We start from the raw sequence: 18,958 nt of genomic DNA on the forward strand, positions 1-18,958 counted from the left end.
CACACACAACAGGGTCAGAGGTATAACAGGAGAATTTTTCTACAGTGTCAACAATGGTTGGCTATGGCACTTCTAAGGAATGGTCTATTCTGCCTGCATCTCCTAGAGTGTTTTATTTCATAGAGACATGCATTTTTGTGAGGAGAAAATTAAACTTAAAAATAACCTGGGTGTTTACTGATTCTGTCTGTATTACAAAATGAATGGACAGCTTTGCCTCCAAATCTCTCTAAACGTAAATGTTCTGGGAGAAGAAAAATAACAAAGAAACTAGCCAGGCACTCAAAATATTATGCCATTATAAAATTCCATGATGAAGCAACAGACCCTCTTTCAGAGCTGAATGTAGACATGCTGAAAGAGGAGCAGAGCCAGCGGTTTCTAAATATCTTTCCATCTTTCCGGGAGACTGGAAATAACACTGACCAAGCGGAGGCTTCCTCTTTCAGAAACTGACGCTTCACCTGACACAAGACTCCTCACACGGGAAAGACAGAGGAGAGCACTGAGAGGCTGCATCGAGAAGAGCATGGCTGCAAAGGGCAGCTGGCTGCAGGTCTAACACGCCAGGCCGAGAAGGCTGGCTTATCCCTGAAGGAGGTTGGATAGCCACACTCTTCTCGGATAAATCCCGAATGTGCCCATCAGATTCAAATCTTTATTTCAGGCACTTAAGCTTTGCCCAGGGAATGGTTTCAAACAAACCAAAAGACTGTGTGCTCTCTCTTAGTCTCACTTCTGAAGTTATCACTGAAGACATTTGGTGCAGATAGCTGGGGAAAGATTATTTCAGAGATTTCTGAACACTGCTGAGCCACAGGCATCTGAGTGCTACAGGTCTGCTCTGGGCTGGGAACACCCACTAAGGACAAACAAAACAGAAGTCAAGACAAAAAATGTGATTTGTTTACTGGTGAGTATTATTATAGCTTGTAGGATCTCAAAACAATAATCTCAAGTACCCCAGGTTCTAAAATAGGTTTAATCGGAATGAACATTTCTTTAAAGTAATAGGAATTTTACAAGGATAAGATGATAGATTTTTTTTTACAAGTTAATTTCCACTAATAACTTTTATGATAACTTGCTGTATTGTATTTATTTAGTCAGTCATCATTGCATTCTGGCAGGGTCACGAAAAAAAACATTCAAAAATAAAATCTACCCAAGCAAACATTTATATTTCACATTTAGCTTTGGGGTCAAATTAAAGAGAATCCCCAAACAGCATTCATCCCACTCAAACTTATAAGTATATATGCAACCGTGTATTTTTCCATTTTCTACCCAGTTCTAGTACAATCCTACCAGGCACCCTTTGGGAAAATGACATACATAATTACAAGAAAGCCCCGTCACTTACAGATAATCAAGCTTGATTGTAGGACTCTGCCTTGGATCATTCTATCCGTCTCTATCTACGCCCATTATCCCTGTGCCTTGTTCAGGAGCCCATAAACCATTGGACTTGGCAAGTCATCTCCACGTTGGTTCTCCCGCTCCCAGTCTTCACCCTTCTAATCCCTCTCTAAGTCTCCAGAGAGGTCGTGTGTACTACACCAGTCCTCAGCACTTCCCTTGAACGCTGTGGGTGACTCCACTTGAGTACGGGAGTTTCCGTGTGCAAAGACAAAAACGCTTTAGAAGCCGTATATGTGGTACCCTTGTAACCTTTCAAGTACACTAAATGCAACTTCCTTGTTCACTTCCCAGCGATTCATTCTATGCTATATGAGCTCCCTCGGTTTGAAAATAAGGAGAGACAAAATCCTCGGAATAGCTCCCCAGTACACCTAAGGTAAGGTTTAAGTTCAGGCCACAGAGCAAAACACATTATCAGTCACATCAGCTTGTCCTCATGCACAGTCCACCCTCACAATCTGATGCCCAGCAATGTTCACTGACCATTTTTTAGGTTCCAAAAACCAAGCTCTTTCTGGGCACCAGACATAGGACACCCCACCTGGATAATCTTAACCACCCTTCAGGCATTAATTGATAAATTACTCTCCCCTTGGAGGTTCCCCTGACCGCTGCACCCTCATTATACTCTCGCAGAGAAACCTGGTCTCTCCCAAGTGCTTATCATGAGTTCTAATTATATAATTATTTTGTGTTTATTTATTTAATGTCATTTCCAGTAAGCTATGGACTCCCAGGAAGCGGGGAATAATGATCATGTTGGTCACTACTGTGTTCTCAGCATCTAGTGTGAACTTGGCACACTAAATACCTATTCATTTGGCACAATGACTGTCTAGCATGCTTTTCTCCAAAAACATTAAATCTCTACTGCAAAATGAATACCAAGCTAGGTCACAATGCTGTGTGAGATTTAAAATGCATGGGTCAAAAATAATACTTTAACAAGTAGCTTTTAAGAATCAGAAACTACTTGGGGTCCAGCTAACACCAACAGCAGTGAGCACGTTGACCAATAGACAGAAACAGTAGGATTTATGGCTTCCAAATACCTACTGTGTGTCAAAACGAGTCTCAAAATTTAGAAACGTATGCTCTAAAACTCTGTCCACACAGCACTGTGCACAACTGGCTAGGCAGGCAAGCGTGCATCTCTGTAGACAGATACAGTGAACTAAATAGGTAAAAAACTAGGCTTGGGGTGTGGAGGATGATGGCACAGAAACCATTACTTCCTCTCACATAGGCACGGATCTCTTGAAGAAAGGTGCAATGGAGTGTCACTAGAGGAAAAAGGAGTCTGGACTCAGTCAGTTCGGTAATAAAATAGGAAGGGAAAGAGGGGAAAGTCACACCAGCGTGAGCGTAATTGATGTTTTGTTCCTAAACAGTTCTCCGTTGATTACAGGTGAGCAGGTGACTCGTCTTTTTCCAGCCCGGCACTTGTATTAACTAGAATCCTAATTTTCCCATGAAGCTGAAGTGTGTCTTAATTACTTGCCTTGAAGCTTATGCTCATCTGAAATAAGCTTATTTCTTTTCCATTGTCGGCTCATCCAGAGCCACCTAATCCACAACCCGCAGCCCAGCGCTCACCACTTTTTTTTTTTTTTTTTTAATATTTATTTATTATGTATACAATCTTCTGTCTGGGTGTATGCCTGAAGGCCAGAAGAGGGCGCCAGACCTCTTTACAGATGGTTGTGAGCCACCATGTGGTTGCTGGGAATTGAACTCAGGACCTTTGGAAGAGCAGGCAATGCTCTTAACCGCTGAGCCATCTCTCCAGCCCCACCACTTTTTATCATTACGGAGAGCAAAGGCAAGCAAGTAGCCTTATGGGCAGGTTCCAAACAGATTCATCTCTTTGTACCGTGTGCACCAGCCCACAAGTCCCCACCATGAGGCCAGGAGGACACATTCAGTGGCTGTTCCAAAGGACATTCTTTAATACTTAAACTTATTTTACCAAAGGTTTGCATTTTGCCAGATCCCCCATCCATGTGGCTAGTAAAAGGTGTAAAAGGCTGTTAATTCTAAGAATACCCAGCCTGCAGGCTGCAATGGGCAGTGGGCTGCTTCTGGCATCTAAGGATAGAGCAGCACTTTAGATGAGATGGTCCATGCACCCTCGTGAGCATCTCAGTTGAAGATAGCGCTAATCTTTTTCTTAAAAATAAAAAGGTTCCAACACCCAACTCTGCCTTTCGCTGGGAGCCCCGGAGAATGAACAAACTTGATCAAGAACCAATTTGGTAGCAGTCATTAGCCAATAAGATTGTTTTGGGGGAGGAGGGATGCCTGAGCAATCACTGCCCCACCGCCATCTCTCAGCACGCCAAGTAACTAACTCTTCTGTGGCCCCTTCCTCAAGGGAGTATGAGTACATTACAGTCCTGGCTTTGGTGGCCCCCATGTGCCTTTGTCACTTGTTTTATAGTTAAGGAGTCTACTTGAGCCTAGCTCCCTTCTTTCCAAAGCATCCTCGCCAGTATTCTTGTTCCTGTGTTGGTTGTAGAAACACATATAACTTCTATGGGAGGGAGGCGGAGAAGTCTGAGAAAACATACAAAAACTGTCTTGATGCAGACAAGCACAACATCAGTAAAAGCAAACCTGGGTGCAGCAGAGATTTGACCCATAAGCCCAGGAACACTGACGAAACGAGTCAGTCATGAAGCCAGCACGTTAGTATATCAAGGGTATTCCACAGACATGCACTCAGAAGGACCTGCTGGCAGAAGGAGGGTTAGCCAGGGGTGGGGTGGGGGTGTTAGAAGACAGCATCAAGACAGTGGAAACAACTTCCAGGATATAAAATCATTTGACAAAGAGAACCTGGTACTTTGAAATAAGTCCTAAATGGTCAGGAAGGAGATGGAGACTGTGTAATTATCAACACGGGATTATCAGATTTGCAGCATCTCCATGCTTCAAGGAACTGAAGGATGTCTACCTAAGAAACAGAAGTCCCTCAAGCCTTTCCCACTGAGGAAACAGCAGAAACATGCTTACTCCAATGATAAAAGAATGGAGAGTTTCAAGCTATCAGCTGCTCTAGAAGTTCTTTTTTTTAATTATTTAAAACAATTATTTAAATTTAAATGCATTTTGATCATATTCTTCCCTTCCCCCAAGTTCCTACAGATACTCTTCCCTCCCTATCCACCCAACTTTAAATTCTTTCTCCAAAAACAAAATTCTAATGCAACAACAAAACCTCCCCAAATCAAGAAAACAAAATGGAAACACAAAAAGAAAACAGAGAAATAAATTGTAGAGTCCATTATATGCTGGTCAACTACTCCTGGACATGAGGCCTGTCCTGCAGTGGTGGCCACGCCCAGTGCCCCTCCACTAGAGATAGCTGATTCTCCCTCTCCCAGCAGGTGAAGTGACAGCTCAGTTGTTAACCTTTAGCCTAGTGGTCAGGGTTTCATTCATTCATTTATAAAAATATAGTAAGAAAAAAAGAAAAGCCATCACACCAAAGATGGACCAGACAAACCAACAGAAGGAAAAGAGCTCAAAAGAAGGCACAAGAATCAGAGACCCACTCGTCTGCACACTCGGGAATCTCATAAAACACTAAATTGGAAGCCATAATGCACACACAGAGGACCTGGTGCAAGCCCTGCACGTGGCGCCTCCGTCTCTGTGAGTTCAAGAGCTGTGCTCGAGTTGACTGAGAGGGCCTTGTTCTCTCAGTATCCTCCATCCCCACTGGCTCTTACAATCGCTCCACCTCCTCTTCCATAATTTTCCCTGAGCTCCGAGGGCAGGGATTTGATGGAGACATCCCATTTAGGACCGAGTGTTCCAAGGTATCTTACTCTCTGTAATGTCTGGCTGTGAGCCTCTATATTTGCTCCCATCTGCTGCAGGAAGAAGATTGTCTGATAATGGCTGAACTATGAAGATTGCAGAATGTCATTAGCAGTCATTTTATCACTACATATTCTTTAGAACTGTATTATTTGATTTTTACCCCAAGTCCTTGGGCTATCTAATCTCAGGTACTTGGTCACCCAAGAAGTCCTGGGTATGAGTTCTATCTTCTAGAGTGGGCCTTAAGTCAGATCAACTATTGGTTGGTTACTCCCTCAAGCTTTGTGCCCCCATTGCACTAGCATACATATCTTGTAGGCAATACTTGACTATAGATCAAAGGGGTTGTGGCTGGCTGGGTATTCCCATTTCTCTTGCTAGCATGCAGAATAGTTTACTATAGAAAGACACTGGAACGTGGGGGTGAAGACTCTACTTAGGCACCAGCTCAACATCTCCACGTTCGACGAGTTGTGTAGTGTTGTCCTCAGTGATGGGGCCTGGTCGAGAGGTTCTTAAAGCAGGAGGGTCACAGAACAAGATGGTGGGGTAGCCTGCCAGAGGGAGCTCCTTCCTGAACAGAGAAGAGGAGAAAAGGACAAAGGGCGCTGAGGAGGGAGGAACGCACACACCAGTGCATGACGAGGCGTTCTCATGAGTTTCCATGAGCAGCTTCTATGACAAAACACTTCAGAAGCCTCCTTAGGGCCACATGAGGGTCAGAGGAGCAAACAAAGCAACTGAAACAACCCTCTGACTCTCCTGCCATGTTCAGGTGGCTTCTCATGACACTCTGCAAAATGCAAAGATGGGAAGACACCAGGAGCACTTTCTCTGTGTTATCCCCCTTCTAGCCAGGACTAGTCCAGACTATCTAAAATTCTAGGATGAAAAACATTATCTGATTTTCAAGAATAAATGTTGAGCTGTGTGTAGTGGCACACACCTGTAAATCTCAACACTCGAGAGGCAGAGAAGGAGGGGTCTTGAATACTGATGTCAGCTAACCCTGGCTCTGTTGTTACTTTGCAACTGCAATTTTGCTACTGTTACGAATGATAATGCAAATATCTGATATTCCCGGTTTATGACCCCTGTGAGAGGGCCATTCAACCCCCAAAGGGGTCGCTATGGGCAGGCTGAGAACCACTGCCAGATGCTCTGTTTTTATAAGGTCTTTGTCTTTTCAGGATCTGACTAGAGAGATACACAGGATCTCTGTATTGTTTCTTACAATAGCATGTGAACTCACCATTATCTAAAAGTTAAAACGTATAATTCAATTCAAATGCCGTCCACATATGTACAACATCCTCCATCAGCAAGGTCTCTTCTCAATGTCTTTCTCTCACAGGGCTCCAGTCCTCTACTATGCTCACATGCACAGCAAGTTTGCTGTCGAAATTCTTTGTTCTCCTTGTTATTCTTATACCAGTAAGCTCTTCGTTGGCCCATTCTTTAGCTTTTCATAACTTGGCCTTTGTGTGTCATTGACTCGGCGACACTTTAGAAAAAAATGAGGATGGTGATAGGCTTCTCTTGTTTGATTGTTGAGCCTTCAGTCTTAGCTCAGACCAAGCCAGAATATTAGTATTCACACAATACTAATTAGGCGGCCACCTTATCTTATTTCATATCATCTAACAAGCTCTAACTCGCTCATTTCATAATTAAGCATTTAATTCAAAACAGCTCTCTCTATGGATCTCTGCTTTCTTTCTCTTGGTCTTTGTACCCCTTGATCTCCTTTGGGAGCTCGTGGACTAAAAACTGGCAAGAGAAACTGCAGCCAAGAGCTGGGCATTACGACAGAACAATAATGAAAAAGGCTAGCCCCACCCCAGCCACTCATTCACTTAGCTAAAATACCTGCTATCAGAGGAGCAGGGAAACAACAGACATAAGGGCGGGAGCCATGTTCCTCTCCCAGAAACTGATGGTGGCTGAACATCACTTCTTGGCCACAAGCAAGAGAGAAAGAAAATCACTATTTATCACCAAATGAACATGCATCAAAGATCTCTCCAATTCTTCTCTACAACTCCACAAATCCTTCCTGTAAAATATAACGTGCTTCCTTTAATGACCTCATGGTAAATTATTTATATTCGGCAATGTATCTTTTTGTCATCTTCTATTTATGTTTTAACTCTAGAGAGCCTGGGTGAGATTATAAGCTAAACAGAAAGAGTCCTAGCCATTCCAGGGCTGTCAAGTCTAATGGGCGGAGTCGGGTGATGGCACAGGGAGGAAGACTGAATCTCCTCTCTGGGATGGCAGTGCATGACATATCATTGGTGTCTGCATTTTGCTGACTTTTCTGGGCTGCCCTTCATTAAGCTGCATCTCCAGTCCTTTCCTGCATCTCCATCTGCAGCCTAAGCGCTCCTTACTATCTTTGCTTATCACCAGGGCTACTTCCCAGCTGGCCTCGTGCCCCCAGTCCTACTTCCATTGATCCGTTCCCCACACATCCACTGGCATGGTCTTTCTAAGCTCCATATCGAAATTACAATGTCCTCATCTACAGCAACACATACAGTAACACTCTATCCCCAACGCCGGCTCTCCAAAACACGCCTCATGATAATAAATGAACAAATAAATAGAAAATCAAGCGGGTTCTGCTATTTCTTGTGGGGACCTCGAGATGGAATGTAAGTGCAAGGTATCTACTTGGGAAGGAATCCTAGGAAGAACTAGTATAATAGTGGGACACATCACAGCCACTAACCCCCAGGTTACCAGACAGCCTCTCTGGTTATTAAGGATCAGTTTCATGGTGGACTCCAGGACACAGGACCAAGCATCCATCATGACTATCATGGTTATCATGCCCTAGGATATGATCCAGTACAGCCATGCTAATGTCCATCCCAAAAGCCATTTACTACACTACACTACCAAGCTATCCAACATATGAGAGGAGAAGGGAGATAGTTACAGAAGAAGCATGGCGTGTCTGACACCGAATATGAAGCTGACTCTGTCCGCTCCCCCAGCGGTGTCTCTGCACATTCCCAGAGGGTCTTGGTAGGATCTGGAAACCAGTACTGTGACTGGCGTGTCATGAGAGTCCTGTGAACACAGAGTTGAGATGGGCTGGCTGAAGTCATTAAAGCTCAAAATCTTTAGAGGACCCTGCAACTCCTCTGAAGACCACAATGGATTTGTGTGCTTTTCTGGAAATAAAAATGTTCTCGCCAAACAGCTGGAATGAAGTATTAAGAGTCTATAAACCATGGGGCCAAATACAGTACCATTCGTGCTCAATAAATGTTGAAAAAATAGTCTCAAAGAAGACATTACAAATATCCCTAGACCAGAAAGAAAAAATAACTCTTAATCAGTAAAATAATAAGTACATTTTCACTACTAGAACTAGACAACTGTATACTGATCACCAGTATATATAAGACAGTCAGTAGTCCTTGTAGAAGGCATAGGTTAAAGACCCATCATTCAAACTATTTGGGACCAGAAGTGTTGAATTTTATTTGTAGATATTTACATACATATAATGAGACATTTTAGACATGAGACCCAAACATAAAAGTTATATTTTAAACTGAGCGGTGGTGGCGCACACCTTTAATCCCAGCACCTGAGAGGCAGAGGCAGGCGGATGTCTATGAGTTCAAGGCCAGCCTGGTCTACAAGAGCTAGTTCCAGGACAGGCCCCAAAGCTACAGAGAAACCCCCTATCTTGAAAACAACAACAACAAAAATAGTTATGTTCTATATCCATGTAACCTAAATAAAACTTTATCCTAGACTTTTAATATACCCACAATCTAGACAACAGCTCATCCCCACCCCATGATGTCAGGTATGGAATTTTCCACTTGTAGATTATAGGCTTTCCAACCAGGGCCACTCAACCTTACTTTAGCCATTTATCACCTTACATGTTATGAAAGACTTGCCAATACGCAGCCAGGAATAAACCCTATGTAGAAGACAAACACCTAAGCAGGGGGAAAATAAAGGTAGGAACAATTGGAACTTAGGCTGTAGGGTCCTCACCCACTCTCTGTCCCCAGGATGCATGAGGATAAAGGTCTTCCTCAATAGCATCTGAATAACAATGATGACCCTGGACTCTATCCTGTGTATGCACAATGGCTTCTGAGGCTTCCTAAATGCACACGGTGTCCCCTTGCAAAAGGGACCAGGGCTGAGACTTTAGTCACTGGAAGTCACTAAACACCTCATTCAAGACTATTTCCCCACCATTTGGGATGTTAGCCACCAAGCCTTGGCCTCACTCCAGTATGGATAATTACATGAAGCTCGCAAACTTCACTCTGCAGTGCCAACTAAATAAAGTATTCCTTCAGACTTACAGCCACAACCTTTGTTATGTTGTTGTGGGCTCCTAAAGAGCTTCTATACTTGGGATGGCTATATTTGTGAAAAAAAAAAAAAAACAAACAAACAAAAAAAAACAATAATCCTGGTGTGACTCTACACTGGCAGGAAGTATATTCTAAAATATCACTGGTTTAGTTAGCTTTTCATATTCTTTAAATATAAAAACTATTAGAAAATAGTAATGCTGTTTTCTCCATATTCTAAGCTTCTACTTTTTCACTTGGAGGAAGACTGAAATATTTGCATTATTACACAGAGAAGAAGGGATGATGGAGTAACCCCACAGAGCAGATCTGGAGTGTCTCCCATATGCCATGCTCGGCTGCAGGTCCTGAATGCTGTTCCAGGTGCTACAGAGCTTATATTATCAAAAATAACTGTACAAACTTTCCAAAAAAAGAATAAATTTGATCCTTTCTATGCTATCCCGTTTTGAAAAATCTGAATATTTCTTAAATGACCACACACAGATCTTCCAATCAAATACTAGTTCTGCCCACAGGAGTCTGTAGACTTTTCAACTTCATATGCACGCAGATGTGCACAGAAGTAAGGGCATTTCTAGTATGCAGATGTGCACAGAAATAAGGACATTTCTAAGAGTGAGAAGAGATGCTTGGCTGGCTAGCCTGGAGAGTGGCGATGGCATGCTGCTTATGCATCTACTTGTCTGTTTTCAGTAATAATCCTGTTTTGGTGGGTGAGAGTTTACGGGTTCTAAGAGCAGAAGATGACATAAGGAAATTGAAACTGTAAACATCTTTTATTCGAACCATCTCTTAGCACATTCAAAAAAAAAAAAGCAAACTGACTCCAACTATTTTCGGTCACAAGGATATAAACAGCAGAAAGAAAACGGCATTAAGTGTTGAATATGATTTGTTTGTACCTATAAGCACATTATCTTATATGAGAAAGTAGGAGAGGGAGACTAAATTCCAAGATTCCAGCAGATTAAATGCATGACTATCAAATATTTAACATCCTACTATGCAAATGGATTTAGAAATGGTTCAGAATTTTTTTTTCTTAAATAACCTTGAAATTTAGATGGAGCTCCAGAGTTCCAAAACAAATACCTATCATGGAAAAACGATATTCAGATACTGGAAAACGTGTTGTGTTTTTATTTGGGTAAACCAGTAAAGTTCACTGGAAATCTACAAAGCCATTATTGTTTGAAAACCTTCCTGGCTGGAGCGAATTAATAGCAGGCTTCTAAGGCTAAGCTAGACATGCTGCAAATCAATTGCTCCCCCCTACCAATCTGCTAAAGTACATCTTTTCTGGCGAGAATGCTGCTTCAATGGTACTTAATATTGTCACCACATTGCTCCCCCATCAGTCCACTCTGGTTCCTCCACTGAAGGTGTTGTATTATAGCTAAATGTTGACTCTTCTCATCAATGACAAGCAATGGGGAAGACAGATTCTTTACTAGCAAAAAGAACCCCAAAATGTATAATGCATGCAATACATTTCCTAAGATGAGAAGACATGCTAGAGCCGTGCATAAGTGCTCTAAGTTTGCCACCGATAATATTCATGATCATTTTTGAGTCGGAGAACAATCTGGATTATAACAGTCTGGTCTTTAGAGACTTACCTTCTACCAACATGTAGAGCCCCTGGAGAGACGGCTCTGCTAGCCCTGAAATAACTATGATGCAGTACATTCAGTTCCAGCCTCACTAAAGGCCCTAGATCATGTGTGATGGAGGGAAGGAGGCCACTGCAATTCGTCAACTGTAATATCTGCACTCGTGGAGAAAGACAAACTGACCAACACAATCTTGAATCTCACTGCTGTCAAAAGTTTACACACTGGGACTGTCAAGATAATGCAGGTGGAAAATGACTTGCTGCGCAAGCATAGAGACTTGAATTTGTTGAAAAACAAAAACACATCTAATTAAGAAAAATAGTGGTGTGTCCTTGTAATTCTAGCACTGGGGAAGCAGAGACAATGCATCCGTGGGGGCTCTCTGGCCAGCCAATCTAGAGTAATCAGCAAGTCTGAGGCCAGCAAGAGACCCTGACTCAGGAAATAGAGTGAAGTGTACTTGGGCAGACGGAACCACATCCAAGTATGCCCTCTAGTCTACGCATGAGAATGAACCTGTACACAAGGTGCACGTGTGTACACACACACAAACATGTTTTCACACAAACTCTCACACAGAATAAGAGATTATTAAAGATTGTTCAAATCTATAAACAACTAGCAAGGCATTGAGTTTCCAGGTGCTGGGAAAGAGGTGGGTTCATGGGACTGAATGCAGAATAAATTGTGGGCAGGGCATCTCAGACCACAGTCTAGCCCTGTGTCCACAGTGATCTTGACTTGTAATTACCATTGCACTCTCTGAGTATCCTGATTTAATCCCCGCTACCAATTCTATGTAAATAAAGGATGAAGATAGAACAGCTCAGAGGAGAAAATCATCAAATATTTCCCAGGGAAGGCATCCTGTGTGTTGTCACCAGGCTGCCGCACCCCCTCTCTGTGCCTCAGTTATGCTTAGAGTTAAACGGTCCAGCTAGAGAGCCTCGCTCTCTACTTCCCTTTTAGCAGTAAAAGGCTGCCATCTACTCACAGACCTAACTCAAGTTTTGTAACATCCCAAGAGCACCTGACAGTGGTGGAAGTATGCTTACAATGTTTAATGATTCTAAGGGAAGTGCGGGAAGGGTCCAAACCTTCCTCCCATTCTGGTCGTTCTGTTTACACCTGACTTAAGAGGGCAATCGAAATTAGCTGCTTCGTTTCATTCAACAATAACCACACGATTCTTATCACAACCAAAAAAATTCAAAATTGTCTTAACAGTTTAAAAAAGAGATCGGTCTACCTGTCTGAAACGAAACTTGTCGGTGTGTCTTCTGTGGAGGGCTTCGATGCCCGGGCTACAGGGTGAGTATCAGGATGTACAAGCAGCTGTCACTGCTTTGTTTTTCCATTCACAGTAGGTGGTTGCCTGGCAACAAAATACTATTGTCTGTTTCTGTGATCTATTGGCCAATTCTACTGGTGATAATGCTTTTACAGTTTAAAACAGGGCCACCTTTCGGACAAAGAGAGATAAGCAAAAACTCTAAGGCTGACAATAATGTATATATGTGCTATATATATATGAATACATTGCATGTACCCTAAAATTGTATGTATCAATTTATGACTGTATGCAGACATCAAGATATCTTTAGGACATGTTTGTGCTATTATATACATTCTTTTCTAGTCTTCACACACGTAGATTTCGTAGGCCCACAGCCAGCACGTAAATCCATGTGGGAAAATCAGAATATGAACTAGAGAAATAAAAACACAGTGAGAATCGTTTTCTCAGAAACAGCAGTGACTTCAGATTTGTCAGAAGTGTCAAACCCCGTTCCCTGAATATGAAGTCCTCCAGACGGCAAGGCTCTTCTTCCTGCTTATATAATAGTAGGGACGCTTTCCATCTCCTTTAATCACCCCACATATTAAGTAAGCTGTTTTGCTTAACATGTGCTGCCAGTACGTTCAGAGATCACTCAACTAGTGTTGCTGTTTATGCATAGGAATCTTTAAAATTTATTCGCCTTAAAAATAACTGAATTGTTCTCCCTGGAATAGACTCACAGGATTCTCCACTTTGTTTGGCTATGAGTCCCTAGGGAATTATAGTCATGTTACGTTCCTCTTGCATAGTTCACCAGCTCACAAATAAAATAACACAGTGTGTTCAATATAAAGTTGCCAGCATTACCCTGCATCCACTGCTGCTTGCTTCCCATTGACAGGTTACTAAAGATAAGAATTACAATATTCTTAAGATGTACAGACATAATATCAAAACAGTCGGAAGGATTTCAAGCTCGACAATATTAAAGGCAATCTGGCTTTGAAATGAAGAGAAATCAAAGTCATTTATACGCATTTCTGGAACGGAACTACACAACGTCAGGACAGTCTCGGGGTTTTACACAATGCTCATCCGTCTTCTCTCACGATATTTCAAAAGCACTTTAACTAATGCTTCCCTCTAGAGGGATGAAATTCATTACCATTTGCAAATCTGCATATTACAAGAAAGCAGAATAATCGATATCCATTATGTGGGCAGACATTATTACTATAAGTCTCCTATCAAAAGTGCAACGCTAGCAAAGCAAAAGCCTAAAGTGTGTTAATCACGACCTAAGTACTAGACAAAATTACTACTTTTCCAGAGAGCCGTCTTCAGCAGAATGTAGCTGCCTCCCAGTAGAGCTCTCTGGATTTCACATCTCAACCTACAAAAGCCCCACCACTTTCTTCTTAAGCACCAGGGTCCCAACCATCAATCAATTTCCTTTCTCCCTTCTCCACCCTCTTCAGATTCCTTAAGCACCCTTCATTACTTCCTCCAAAGGACCAAACTCAAATTTTCAGCCCAATTTGTTGGGAATCTCCCCTTGTGCACTTGTTTCCTGCTTTCTGCTAAAGCTACTTTTAAAAATCGCTACCAGCGAACAAACATGATCTTAGCAAAATTTAAAAATGTGTAAGGTTACAACAGACGGCCACTGCGGAAGGTGTAGTAAGGCGACCGGTGTAAACTGAAGGAAGAAGGGTGGCTCGGTAACACACACTAAATGTCTATACCTTAGAACTGGGTTTCCCCACCTGTCGACCCCACTTCCCCCATGTGCTCGCTGCAGGATGACAACCACAACACTCCAGAACCACCCCCCTCCAAGGAGGCGGGGTTACGCCATCAGCCAATCAGAGCCAGCGATCCCGGGTGTCCAACCTATGGGGTGGCTGTGGCCGTGCAGGGGGAGGACACGGGGTGGTCCGGGAGGGGCCGCGTCCGTGGGAGCAGTGCACGTGTCCAGAGAGGCTGGGAACCCGCGGGCGTCCAGCTGCCGAGGCGCCGGCTCGGTGTCCGAGTCCAGCTGCCCAGTGCCGCCTTGGGCAGGGCAAGGCAGGCGATCGTCCGCCGAGAAAGACCTGTCCATGTGTCCAGTTCCCGGCGAGGGGGCAGACACAAATAACAACAATAGTACCTCGCGCAGACCGAGCGGGGAGGAAAGTTTCTGGCCCGCGCCAGAGTAGAGACCGCCAAGGCATGGAGATGCTAAGCAAGACAGGAGGGTGACACTGTAGAAAGAAGCAGACAACCGAAGGGCTGCACTGGCAGGACGGGGTCCCGGGTGCGGTCCCCGGGAGGCGAGCCGCGGGGTGCGCTGTCCAAGGTGCAAGGGAGGCAGTTGGTGCTTGGCAGGCGCGGAGTCTGAGCGGACACTACCGGCCCGCGGCAAAAAGAGCGGAGAACAGCTGTGTGGGGCGCCGGGCACCCCCAGCTCGTAAAAGTGCGGGAGCCTGGGGAGCTGAGGGGAAGGGCGCAGGGGGGCTCCCCCACACCGCTGCCTTCCAGCCTCACCTCCAGTTCCGCTCCCCTCCCCCCTCGCCCACTCCTCTCGGTGCCTGGTCCCCGGGCCGCGGCGGGGGCGGGACCGGGAACCCCCTCCCCCCGGACTGCCAGTCCCGACGCCCCGGGGATGCTGCGGGCCGCCGAGCCGCTTACCTGGGGCCACGGTGCGGGGATTCAAGGCAAGCGAGCGCGGAGCGCGGGGCGCGGCGCGGCTCCTCCTCGCCTCGGCGTCTCCTCCGGATCGCGCTTCTGCTGGACTCCGTCCGGGGCGCAGAGCAGCCAGACGGGGCCAGACTGCAGCCGCCGCTCGCGCCGCCGCCGCTGCCGCAGACAGAGGACGCCCCGTGGCGGCTGGAAGCCTGTGTGAGTAGCAGCGCCCGGGAGAGTGGGATCTGCTCAGGGGCGCTGGAGACTCCGCGGCTCGGGGCGCGCGGGCGTGCGCACGCGCGCCTGCCAGTGTGAGTGAGTGTGCGCGCGCGCGCCCAGGGGTGGGGGGAGTCGCGAGGGGCGGGGGGAGCGAAGCTGAAAGATGCTCGTAGGGACCGAGGCAAAATTCGTCGCCCCCGGAAATCCGTAAAGCGGAGGAAGGATGGGCCGTCTGTCTCCACCGGAGGAGCTGCTGGCCCCGCGGTGAAGCCAGTGGAAAGGGCGGCGTGGCGCGCTCGAGCTCCGGATCCCGACCGACCTGGGGCCCACTGAGCGCTCGGCCACCGACACTGCACAAGTCTCTCCCGCAGCACTGGGTCGCGCTATTCCCTCGGGGGAGGGGCCGAAGGGACTAGCTCGTGCCACTGCTGCCGGTTTGGATTTCTAGGCTGGACGTTCAGGGACAGGTCGTGGTACTCCACAGTTGCCATGGCGACCTTGGAGGCGCCAGGCCAGAGCCTCCCGGTGCAGGGAACTCGGGTGCACGCGGTGAACTCCGGGCTGGGAGCTTGGGGTGCACTGCTCAATCCAGTATAGGATAAGGTTGAGGAGCCTGGGTAGAGAGGGTGTACTCTGGGTGTTAGGTTGCCTCAGCAGTGGTTGGGAGCACGGCAGAAGAAATGTCACCTTTTGTTCTCCTTGGAAGCCACTTTGCCTCAAAGTTATCCAATTTCCACAAAAAGTGTCTGCCTTCTTTTTGTTAGGATTCTGCCAACTGTGCAGGCATACAAGTAGTCATCTTTCAAGTAGGCTGGTCCAGGAATTCCCTAACCACCAGAGAACTCTAAACCTTAGGAAACTGTGGTTAAATCACCTGTCCTATTCCTAAAAGTACATCGACCTGTCAGGATACTTTTCCATGCTTATTTTAAATAAGTAGACTTTATTCACCCAAGAGTTCCTTCGAGGAGTGTAAGGTCTGTGTCACAGTTGTCATGCCCTTCCTGGCAGGCATCCTCAAGACTGGGCTGTGTTTTGCACTTCTGCCTGCCCTCCGGTAGTGCACAGTGCCACTGTGCATTATGTGTTCTCTATAAATGTTGAATGAATGACATTGTTTTCTCGCTTCACATATCCTGAAGGCAGAAACTTGGATGCTGGGAATGTCATTACCATCCCACTAGGCTTGCTTGATTTAAACTTATGCCAGTTCCCTGGGTGAAGGCTATTTTCCCCTCTGGCTGCAGGGCCCCAGTGCAAAGGAAGAAAATCAGAGAAGGCTGACCCATTGTGCAAATTTTAGCAAAAGATTCCCGCAAAGAGCACTCAGAAAGGAACTCAGTGACAGATTCCGCATGAGACAGAGATAAAGGTCCTGGGGACACCTAAAACCACAAAGTCGCCAAGTCATGCGTACTTCGAGGTTCACACACTCCCTTCTGTAGTAAAGGCTAGGGAAGGAGATTTTAAATGATTTTCTGTTTCTAAAAACTGGTCAGAAGCAAGCTCTTCTCTTGTCAGGAGCGCTAGGCCCTGGACACTGGCCCACCCATTGCAAGGTCAGCAGGGACCACTAATTCTGCCCTTACCATCAGGCTCCCTTCCTTCCATCTTCGCATTCCCAGTCATCTTCTAGAAGCAGGAGCGCTCAATTTCACATTCCACGCTCAATTTCCATCCCTTTGAACTCGGGCTCTTCTGTGAGCTGCCTCTCCTGCCAGGCACAACTGCGAAGTATAACTGAAATAAGAGTGAAAATTAAAAAGGATTTATCTGGATGCTGCCAAACAAATCCACTTTCTGTTTTCTCTTAGGGGTCCCTCTCGATGACTTCTCCACTGTCATCCCATTTACAGTTTTCTTTGGAGACATTGCTGTGATCTTGGAATTCTTGTCCTTTGGTTAAATAGGAAGCAGAGATTATCTAAAACTTTTACTTGAAAGGAATTTCGGAAACTCATGAACAGATATGCAGAGTGGACCCCTGACAGCCAACCTAGGCAACAAATAAATGTGAGGCAAAGTCTTGCAAGGTCATTGGCAAGGGCTTGTAAAGGTACAAGCCTTTCCACGTGCGTGTCTTACCTGCTGGAGTGGGAGAGTGTTAGCCAAGCTGCAGCTTCTCCAGATATCTTTTCACTGCCAAGGTAAGGGGCCAATGTCTTTGGAATTAGGTACATAGCGATTGTTGTTTACCTCCGTTTAAAAGATACATCATCGAAATGGAAAAATAAACAATGGAAAGGAGGACTAACAAGTTCATACATTTAAGATTTCTGACTGACGTCATGATAAAAGTTTCAGGACTGGAGAGATGGCTCGGCTGTTAAGAGCATTTGCTGCTCTTGGAGAGGGCCCAGGTTTGGTCCCCAGTACCCACGGTCACTGTAGACAGTTAGAACCACTTGTGACTCCAACTCTAGGGATCCCCAGCCTCCTCAGTCATCAGCATTCATGATCACAAACCTACATGCAAGACACATACATACACATAATCAGAAGTAATGAAATATGTTTAAAAGATATTTAACTATTTAGATAGTAGGCAATAATGAAATGTCTAGCCAAGAAACCCATTCCTATAAGAGAAGGATTCTTAAGGTAACAGTTCTTTTTCATTGTTCTATAGCTGCCATGAAGCACTCAAACACCAACTTCTACAGAAACACAGGATTGTGACACAGAGCCCGAGGCAAACACCTATAGCTGATCTGGTCATGCCTCATCAGTCCGTCTGTCTAAATAAAAAGCCAGCGGCTTCCACCTCCAAAGACCAGCAGATTTCGGCAGGAAGATGTTCTGTGAGTTTCAAAGTCAGTTCCTCTTGCTGGGAGCACACTGCCCCAAATTCTCTGAAGTGAGAAGGCAGGAACCGTTAGCTGAAGTGCTGCTGTGGTTTTAGTGGCTGTGAGCCCGCATAAGGATGCAGGTAATTTCCCTCATAATTAGGTCCCAGACCATTTAGTCCACTTGAGTTTTAAATGATAAAAAGAACCTTGACCAGCACCTAAAAATCAAAGTACAGTGTGGAGCCTTGGACAAGGAGCAGGCTCAGGTTACTTAGTTTATAACCACGCTGTGACTGTTAACATGGCCTTGTTCCAGATACTTCTTAGGGCAACTTAATTCTGGCCAGATGTTAGACATCATGAGGAAAGTCAAAAACCAGAAAGGAACTTATAATTTATCCCAAGCAGAAGTGGACAAATATCTCTTTCAGCCATCCGTGGGCATGCTGCACACTGGTCATCGTAATGCTGTGTGGAGTTACACATCTCCTGGAAGCCAACAGGAGATTCTCGCCAGGAAAGTGAACATTTGAGTATACAAGGCTTTGCACCAGGTTTCAGGGAGTTAGAAGAACACATTCTAAGGTGGCGATCCATGCTTAATATAGGTCCTTTTGCACATTGTCAATTTGCAGCTAAAGGAAAACAAAGTAGTGACTTAATAGTATCTCATTCTTTTTCTGATAGCAAAAGGGTAAATTTTATTATATGTGTGTGTGTAATTATATATTTATAATTCAATAAACCTCACTTTTAAAAATCTTTCAAACAAAGCCT

At 45.0% G+C, this 18,958-nt stretch overlaps 1 protein-coding gene across 2 annotated transcripts in view; it reads right to left on the bottom strand.

Annotated features, from left to right (window-relative positions):
- Enox1 (ecto-NOX disulfide-thiol exchanger 1) overlaps nt 1-15,419 on the bottom strand; it is a 561,234-nt gene extending 545,815 nt beyond the window's left edge. For both annotated transcript variants that reach the window (XM_057786570.1, XM_057786569.1), the window contains exon 1: nt 15,180-15,419. The gene's annotated coding sequence lies outside the window, so the exon portion shown is untranslated. The remainder of the gene's footprint in view (nt 1-15,179) is intronic.
- Between the last annotated feature and the right edge of the window lie 3,539 nt (nt 15,420-18,958).

Source organism: Chionomys nivalis, chromosome 12 (genome assembly GCF_950005125.1).
Source record: "Chionomys nivalis chromosome 12, mChiNiv1.1, whole genome shotgun sequence".
Lineage (NCBI taxonomy): Eukaryota > Metazoa > Chordata > Mammalia > Rodentia > Cricetidae > Chionomys > Chionomys nivalis.